Here is a 9226-nt window from a genome sequence, read left to right as displayed (position 1 = left end):
AATTCATGAAAATACAATAAGGCAGTTGATGGGGACTGGGAGAACTGTGTGAAGTCCCAAGGTGCCTACTTTGAAGGGGACTGAGGCATCATTGCCCTATGCACAATGTTTCTTGTATCTTGTATCTTCTTCAATAAATGTCTCTAGTTTTTGTATTACATGGCTGGTTACCTTCTGGAAAGGTCTCATATAATAACATATGAATAAAAATTTTAATTTATATAATTTACATAGCATAAAATTTACCATTTAAAAGTATACATTAAAATGTTCTATGAAGAGATTTTAATAAATAAATGATAAATGTCAAATCTTTCACTAGAGATTTGATGAAATCCTTTTATAAATGTGACTAACAGAAATACCTGTGTTTGGTCTCAACATCATTTATTGCCCTGATTCTAATCTTCTTCACTCTCTTTTTCTTCTGTTTGTTTAGTTTTTATTTCATAATCATAAACTTAACTCTGCAATCCAGGTAGACTTGGAAGGGGTAGGGAAAATATAGAACCAAATGAACTGTAGTGAAAGCAGGAAGACTAGAGAACTTTCCAAGCAGATGGGGGTAAGGGGGTACTCTCCTGAGCTATAGAAGGAATGGTCTGGTGGTTAAGACAAAACACAAGTCAACTTTATGAGAGTTGTCCACAGTCAGTAATGGTGATCTTCTTGCTGGTCTTGCCATTCCTGGACTCATAGCCCTCCATGGCTCTCAAAACATCCATGCCGTCTTTCACCTGGCCGAACACCACATGCTTGTCATCCAGCCACTCAGTCTTAGCAGTGCCAATGGGAAACTGGGAACTGTTTGTGTTGAGTCCAGCATTTTCCAAGGACAAGATGCCAGGACCTGTGTGCTTCAAGATGAAACTCTCATCATCAAATATCTCCCTGTAGATGGACTTGCCATCTCTGCCATTGTGGCATATGAAGTCACCACCCTGGCACATAAATCATAAAATAACTCTGTGGGAGCTGGAATCTGTAAAACCAAATCCTGTCTCCCCAGTGCTCAAAGTGTGAAAGTTTTCTACTGTCTTTGGAACTTCATCTGCAAACTGCTGGAAGGAGATGTGGCCCAAGGGCTTGCCATCAGCAGGGATGTCGAAGATCATGGAGTTGACCACAGCTGGTCATGGGAAGATCCAATATGGCTTCACTCTCTTTCATGGTTAACCTCCTTTACCTGTCTAAATGGTTGTAAGAGATGCTTATACAGATTCTCAGCTCTCTCTTTATGATTACGGAAAATTTATGCTTCATATTCCTGTCAATTTTTTTCATAAGCAATTGCTATAGCTGTACCAATATAATATGAGACACCTAGCCACTTGTATAATTCCGAGTTAATTCTCTATAAATTTGTGATAACAATTCTTATCAGATATCAAAATGATCTCCCTGATCTATGTGTCATACAATGGTGGAAAGCAAAAGCATTACATATTTTCTAACAAGAATACAATTATTATTGGGAAGAAGGAAAAGCAATCTATGTTTGTGCAGAAAACTTTCTGTGTAACCCTATCAAACTTTTATATGTTACTAAAGATACTTGGGATGTTTACTATATAAATTTCTCTTAGCTATAATATGCAAACTTATGAGCGTTTGAGTTTATATCCCCTGCTTTAGACTAGATAGACATTAATAGAAAGTAAACAACAGCTATCTTTAATAAAAGTGTAACAAAAGTTCTCATTCTATTAATTATTATATTTCAGAATATTGGAAACTTTACAATATAATTAGAATTTTAAATGTTAGAAATATCTTTGTGATGAAAATACTGGTTGATTTTTTTTGACAGGTGATTTATAGGCACACTTTCATGAGGGATGCAAAAGCAGATTCATCTGTGCTCATAGATCTCTCCTTGATCTTCAGGATCCTTTAAGGCAATAAGAACTAAGCTCATTCTGAATGAGCTTCTACTGAAGAATTTCTGATCAGTCACTGAGAAAGAGATCCTGCTTTCTGCTGCACATTCTACTGTGTGTGATGATTTGAAAGAAACTCAGTATGATATGGTTTCTTCTACAGAAATAACAAATGGCACCTTACATTCAATTCTTTAAAATTTTATGGTGTTTAGTTTCAAATATTTTAAAAGCTATTTGGCTATGAATGAAATAGTCACTTCTGATAGTGTCTAGCTTTTTTTCACTGATTATTTTTGCTGTATCTTTTCAGGGTTTCTTATTATTATTTCCCTTTAATAATTTTCTTCTTCCTCTTCTTCTTGTTATCACTACCACTAGTGCCTCTATTCTTACTCTCTTACCTCTTTATAGCACTTTACAAAAAATTTATAATAATTGAAGCTTTTTATTCACACTTATAAAGCTCTTGTGAAATATCTGAGGCATCTCCCATTCAACTGAAATAACAGATAAGGCATCTGAGGTGCAAAAAAGGAGGCAAAGTTATGAGGCTTTATTTGAGCTATGTTATCAGACCCTGGACCCAAATTCTCTGGATCTCCAAACTCTGATCTTTGCATGATTCCTTTCTTTGGGATCATAAACCTCATTCCCCAGGTCGAATTCTGCAGGATGTTTGAGCATATCTTGCATGCTTAGCAGTGTTCTGAGAAAGGTCAGCACAGAGAACAGATGCTTCTACTGAACAAGTTTATAAACTAAGCAGAAGCCATACAATGCCTCTATAAAACACCTAGAACAAACTACATAGAATGTTCTTTTGAAGGCTTACTGGAAATGGTGATTCTCACTTAGATTTATTGGAAGTAAGAAGCATGGGTTTAGAATTGACAGTATTGAAACATATCACATGGGAAATAGTTCCATATAGACTTTAAGATTAATGAAAGAAACCTTTGATTTTCAATTTTCTTGTTCAAACTCAGTGTCTCTATATTCCTTACTGAGTGCTTCTTCCAGTTCAACGGAAACATAGAGGAAGGTCTATGGAAATATAAAGCTCTATGGAATCATAAAGGAATAATAAACATAAAATTTACATTTAGAGAGTATATGCTTTTTTCAGTATGTCTATATATCATAACTACAAAAACCCAGCCGTAAGTCTTTTTCTATGTCCTAGCTAAATTAACGTTTGAGACTTGATGCAATCATAGCCCAAAGGTAATGTGTTTTTATAATGACAGGGCTGATTGGATTTCCTCCCAACCTTGAATGATACTCTTTTTCATTTACTAACAATCTGGGTAAGTGCTGAGACCAAATGTGCCACCCGCCTAATAGTAGCAAGACAATAAAACCACATTTATAATATTGTTGTTTTCCTTCCCCACTACTGGCAGCCAAAGTGAAGAGAGAGATCCAGTCCAAACCCATTTTCTCTACATTATGCCTTTGAAACGTCTCTCTAGCATAATAAGTAACAATGGCTTGCAAACCATTTCTTTCCTCAAAATAAGGGGTGATCTGCTCTGCCACAGTGAGAATGAGGAGAGAGATCACACAGATATTTTAGCCACAAAGTGCCCATAATAAAGCTACAAAGGTGGATTTGAGAATACCTTGACCCAGTTGAAACAATTTGAATTCAAATTTCTCTCTGCTCTTCAATTTTTTCTCCCTTTTCCTCTTCTTCCCTCTTCTCTTTACTCCTCACCTTTTTGTATCTTTCCTATTAACACAGTTCTGGTTATGGGATAGGCATTGTTCTATAGTTAAGTGTTACATAAAAAATTGTCCCTACCCTTAATTTATGACCGCGATCAGGATGGAGCCATGAAGAAGAAGACAAGATATGCAGAATTTAAGAACGGAAAAACAGAAAAGTTTAACCAATTAATAAAACTGACTTCTGATTTTGTAGACTTTTGAACATATGTGATTTTTTCACTTATTTCTCATGCTTTGCATGATAAAACTTATTTCTAGTCCGTAAGAGATTTGCAAATATCCCCCAGTGAATTTGCAAGCACTTGTTACCTCTCAGTAGTAATCATTCTCTGTCTTTGTCTCCAAGAATTTCTTCTATTTTCCAGTGGTTCAGGAATACAGCTAAAAACATAGCTTTAAAGACATTTTCCCAAAATTGTTTGGGTGTCTTTGAGAAAGTTTTCTAGCATATCTATTTTGCCACATTGTTATGCAAACCTGATGCTATTTTTGGACTGTTAAGTCAAATGGTGCATGTATAAATTGCTTAGATCAACATAATCTAATTGATAGTCATTAATGCTAGTATTGATTTCAAACTAGTACATTGGATAATGAGAGAATAAAATTTATCAATCCATAGTTCAGTGCTGTGATAGACACAACTAGTGATTAACACAGTTTTAGGTTTCCTTTTCTTCCAAGTATCTCTCCTTGGTTGTAGTAATGGCTATGACTTGCTTTTGTCAATAAACATGAGCATAAATGACGTGTTATTTCTGGGTAAAAGCATTTCAGAGGCATTGTGCCATTATCTGTATTTTTCTCCCCTTTACCTAGAAATACGTATTACTGTGAAGAATCCACAGGATTGAAACAACCTAGAATGTAGATCCATCACAGGAAGGGCATCTGCCTTTGAGAATTGCCTAGTCCTTCAGTGAATATTGGCAGAGTAAGAATTCAACTTTTACAAATATAAACCACTAATATATAGATATGGGTATATATATAGTTTTATATAGATCTTGCTATATATACATAGGTATATATAAAATATAGAGAGAGCTACAGAGATATAGATCACTACATTACATAGCTTAGTCTGACACAAGTATATTACTTCTCTGCTTTATGCTCATGATATGCTTGTTTCTACCTCTTTAATACTTGTTACATTATTTCTACTGCTTTATATGTTCTACTTGTTTCTCTCTCAATAGAAAAATATTCCTGGGTTCTAGGGTATTTTTAACCCTTTTCTTCTATATGAAATAATCTTTTCTCACCCTATAATTTATAAATTCTTGGGGATATTGATGATGTATTAAAATACTTTTGTTTCATCAAGTCACCCAGTCCAATTTGGTACCTACACTCTTTTCAACAATTATTTCTGAAAAAAAATGTTTTAAATTAAAAGAATAAATTTAGGACCTTCTTTATACTATTATCAAAAAAGAAAGAGTCTAATCAGTAAAATACTAGAAATATTAGAATGTATTATATACATTTTTCTATTCCACAGAATAATATACAAATATGTTAAACAGTAACAGTGGCAATATATTTTTTAAATGTGCAACTTAGAGCAAAAATAAGTTATTTTGATTAAATTGTCGTTTAAAATAATAATAATAAAAAACAGGTTGTGCTCATTTATTTGGCCATTCATTCTCTGACTTCCAAAAAATACTGACTGGTTTCAGTCCATACCCCAAAGCTATAGCACATGTTTTATAACAGATGTTTTATTGCCTGGCACTTTGCAAAACTCATCCATCCGAAATACTATAATATGCCCCCAACCCCAGCTACTACTGAAAATAAAACAGCAAGAATTGTAAAGCAACCAAGAAACAAATGCAAAAAAAGTCATTCTGGAACTTAGGAACTCTTTTGTTCTTAAGTTTCTCCACATGATGTGCTTTTCTTTCTTAATTAAACTTTGTTCTTAAAAAACTCAGTACTGTGACGTTTTGTTCTTCTGCTTTTCCTTTGCACCAGTGCATCCTACTCATCAGAAATCATGACTGTGGATAATGTTACTCAAACAGGATCACTTCTTTGACCTTTGTAAAGAGTTTGATTAAGATTTATCAAAAATCTCTGCTAGAATTCTTAACATAGTTGCAGAAGGTGGACACCAGGGAGCAAAAATCTATTTTACTTTATTATCCACTTTTGTTAAGATTAATTCTGACACCACATCTGCCTGCCTGCTAGTGTTAAACCATGTTTTCTAAGTATAAACAATTTACTGTTTATACTTAGTGTCCAGACATACAAGGTAACCAGTCTATGCAAAGTATAATGGTGCTTAGGAATACAGTTAACAACAGAGTGGATAGCAAACAACACACATTCAAGTAACACTCTTTGCTAGAAGAAAATTCAGGCTCTGGTTTACCAGTTTGCATCCTGTGTTTAATACCTAGTTCAACAAAATATTGCTTGTAACTAATTTATAGAAAGACTCATACTGGGAAGAATAGTTTTTACCTGAAATCTTTTGGTTTCTGTGGTAGTTCTGTAAAATTAGTAAAATGTCCTGAAAGGCACCAACATTTAACCCCAAAGCCTGTATCCTTGGATCTATTCATTCATGTCCCTGCTTCAACCATACGTCATATCTAATAAACCCAGGGAATGTAGCTATTTCCTTTTCTCGATCTCTGTCACTACTACCTCTAAATATTAGTCGCTTTTCCAAAATTTTGCAAATGGAAAGAAGCTCTAAGTATCTGTGGTCTTCATTGAACATCCCATGAACATTATTGTAATCTCAAAACAAATTGAAGACATACTATGAGCAATAATTCATTGTACGTTTTCTTACAGGAAAGATTAATAAACCAAATCAAATTCATTATCTTGGAGAAGGTCAAGCGGTGGAGCAAATAGCAAGAAGAGAATATTCAGTCATCAGCGAGTCATCACTATTCTCTTCTTGATATTTGCTCCACCTTTTGTAGCAAGAGATTAGAAAGGAAGGGAGAAAGGAGTGTAGTAGCCACTGTTTTGTTTTCAAATATTGGTGGGTCAGGGGGGAATAATAGTTTTGTGTTTAAGTTCCAAGAGTCTTGATCTTTATTCTAAAGTTGTGGATATTATATTCTAAGAGTAAATGGTCTCACGAGAAATGTTCAAATAGTGCCCATTGGTATGAAGATTGTTCCCATAAATTAGAAATTTTTAGAATGTTTGAAGTTGTCCCTGTCTAAATGCGTGCTTTATGTTCACCGTGTAACCCCCAGTGAGAACTTCTGATATGATACATTGTATCCAATCAGTAAGAGTTTCCTCAAGATTAATCTACTGAGGAAACCTGATCATTCTTTGTTAGCTCCAGCATTATTAAACAGACTACTTAATCATATCAGATAACTGAGATGGAGCTTCCTTGTTTGGAAATATATGAGAGTTGCTAAACTCTAGTTGATGGTAGAAGCCCTCTGGAAATTGGTTTCTTGTGAATTCCTGGAGATATATGAGTGGCTTGCAGAGGGGGATGGGAAATGCTGAACTTAAAGTACCTAATTTCCTTTGAAAAGGACATTAAACATTAGAAGAATTGGGGTCCTCACACTACATATAATGAGTGATCATGCGCAAAGCACTCCTATAAAAGACCTAGAGTAGAAAATAGGTCTTATAATTCCTTCTTTGGGACCTTTTGTGAGTCTGGAAATTTCCCACTATGGCCCAACTCTGCAAGATCATAACATTTCTCCAATATGCATTTGATTTTATGGATGAGTCAAGATTTGAGAAGTACCCATAGGAAATATGAGACTATGAGAAATCCATCATTAATCATATTCACTTAATTTTGAGTTCAGATATAACAGAGTAATGAGGCCCTAAAAGTTTCAGTCTTCCTCATCTCACCTGCCTTAGTCTTCCTCAGCAACCCTAAACGGGGACTATTCACATTCTCCATGTTAGAATGGAATCATCATAGATGCACCAGAACTGTACCCTGGATCTACAAAGCCACAAATACCAGCACACCTGAATTCCCTCTACCTTAATTCTTTCATAATCTTATAGGATCTAGTTAGTTCTAAGAGAGAAGATTATTTGTTGGAGGACCCTAAGATTCCAGCTTATTTATCTTCCCTCATTGATGAAGAGACCAAAATAATGCTGCAATTATAAGAGCTATTCTATGGTATTGCCTCATGAGAGGCCAAGAAAGCAATGCTCATTTTAAGAGGTATAGATACAAAGAAATGAAAATGGAATATGAGGCTGGGCAGAGGGTGTGTGACTGAGACGGACTTAGAGAATGGCTTTGTTTCTAAGTCTGACTAATTATGGGATGGCACAGTTGTACCGAATACAAAGTTAAGTTGGGATCTAGATGGAGGCTGGGGTGAGGGCAGAGTTGGTGGAATATACAGTCAATCCTAGTTACTCATAGAATCTGTATTTGTGGGTTCTGAAATCATGAATTAGCCTACTCACTAAAATACACTTGTAAACCCAAACCAATACATGCTGCATTTTTTCTTTTTTGCCACCTGTGGACATGTTCAGAGTGGCAAAAAGTTTGGGTCACTCTGTCAGCTCTTTCCCAGGTGCAGTAGAACAGGGCACGGCTCTGCCTTCTTGTTTCAGCACACAGGCTTTAAACAAGTGTCCTTTTCATGGTGTAATTAGTGCCACATCTTTTTTGCATGTTTGTATCTTTTGTTGGTGATTTCTATGTTTAAAATGGCCCCTGAGTGCAGTGCTGAAGTGCTGTCTAGACTTTCAAAGTGCAAGAAGATTGTGATGTGCCTCACAGAGAAAATACATGTGTCAGATCACCTTCACTCAGACATGAGTTATAGAGCTGTTGCCTCTGAATTCAGTGTTAATGAATTCAATATATATATTAGGCAGACACTTTAACATATATTTTGTGTGTTTTTCTGTAAAGACACTTTATTTAATATATGACACTTTATATAAAATAAAGTGTCTTTACATAGAAACACGTAAAAGACAAAGCTATGTGTTCATTGATTAATGAAAAAACATTGGGACCAGAGGCTCGCAGGAGCCTAACTATGTGTGGCTCAGCATTCAGGGTTTGAGGAGACTTTATGGAACACAAGTCTCACTAATAATGGGAATCAGCTGGGATTTGTTGTTTAACTTCTGCATTTAGCTTTTTTTGTGCTCAGCATAGAACGAACATCTCTGCGGTGCACTAAGCCAGTGAGAATTTTCCTACAAGCAGAATATCAGGGCTCTGCTCATGCTCTAAATGCCTCACTCATAAGAACACCCAGCCCCTGATTGTGATTTGTGTCCAGCCACCCCCGGACCCTTTGTGAAAAATGTGCAGTGTGTACCTGACACTTTTCCTTGGTGGTGGGTAACTCTGCAGCCCACCAGCTCTCCAGATATACTTAGCACTGCAGGAGTGAAGCCAGCTCAAAACCCGTGGTGATTCTTTTTCTGTTTTTCCTGTCCTTTAAGGAAGAGTTTGGAAACTCTCATGATGAGGTTCCTCGTGGGTCTGGTATACCTGAGCTAGGGTGATAACTGCTACAGACGCAGGGTCCTTATGTCATCATTTACCTTTTTTTTTTTCCCTGCGAGTCATAAGATTTCATGTGAAAAGAACCAGCATTTCACCA

General features: G+C 35.8%; 1 pseudogene; it reads right to left on the bottom strand.

The window, feature by feature from the left end:
* Positions 1-632: 632 nt before the first annotated feature.
* Positions 633-2576, bottom strand: LOC129078831 (peptidyl-prolyl cis-trans isomerase A-like; annotated as a pseudogene).
* Between the last annotated feature and the right edge of the window lie 6650 nt (positions 2577-9226).

This window comes from Pteronotus mesoamericanus, unplaced genomic scaffold (assembly GCF_021234165.1).
Source record: "Pteronotus mesoamericanus isolate MK-2021 breed Mesoamerican mustached bat unplaced genomic scaffold, CSHL_Meso_final contig_74, whole genome shotgun sequence".
NCBI classification, from domain to species: domain Eukaryota; kingdom Metazoa; phylum Chordata; class Mammalia; order Chiroptera; family Mormoopidae; genus Pteronotus; species Pteronotus mesoamericanus.
This window is presented reverse-complemented; position numbering and strand designations above follow the sequence as displayed.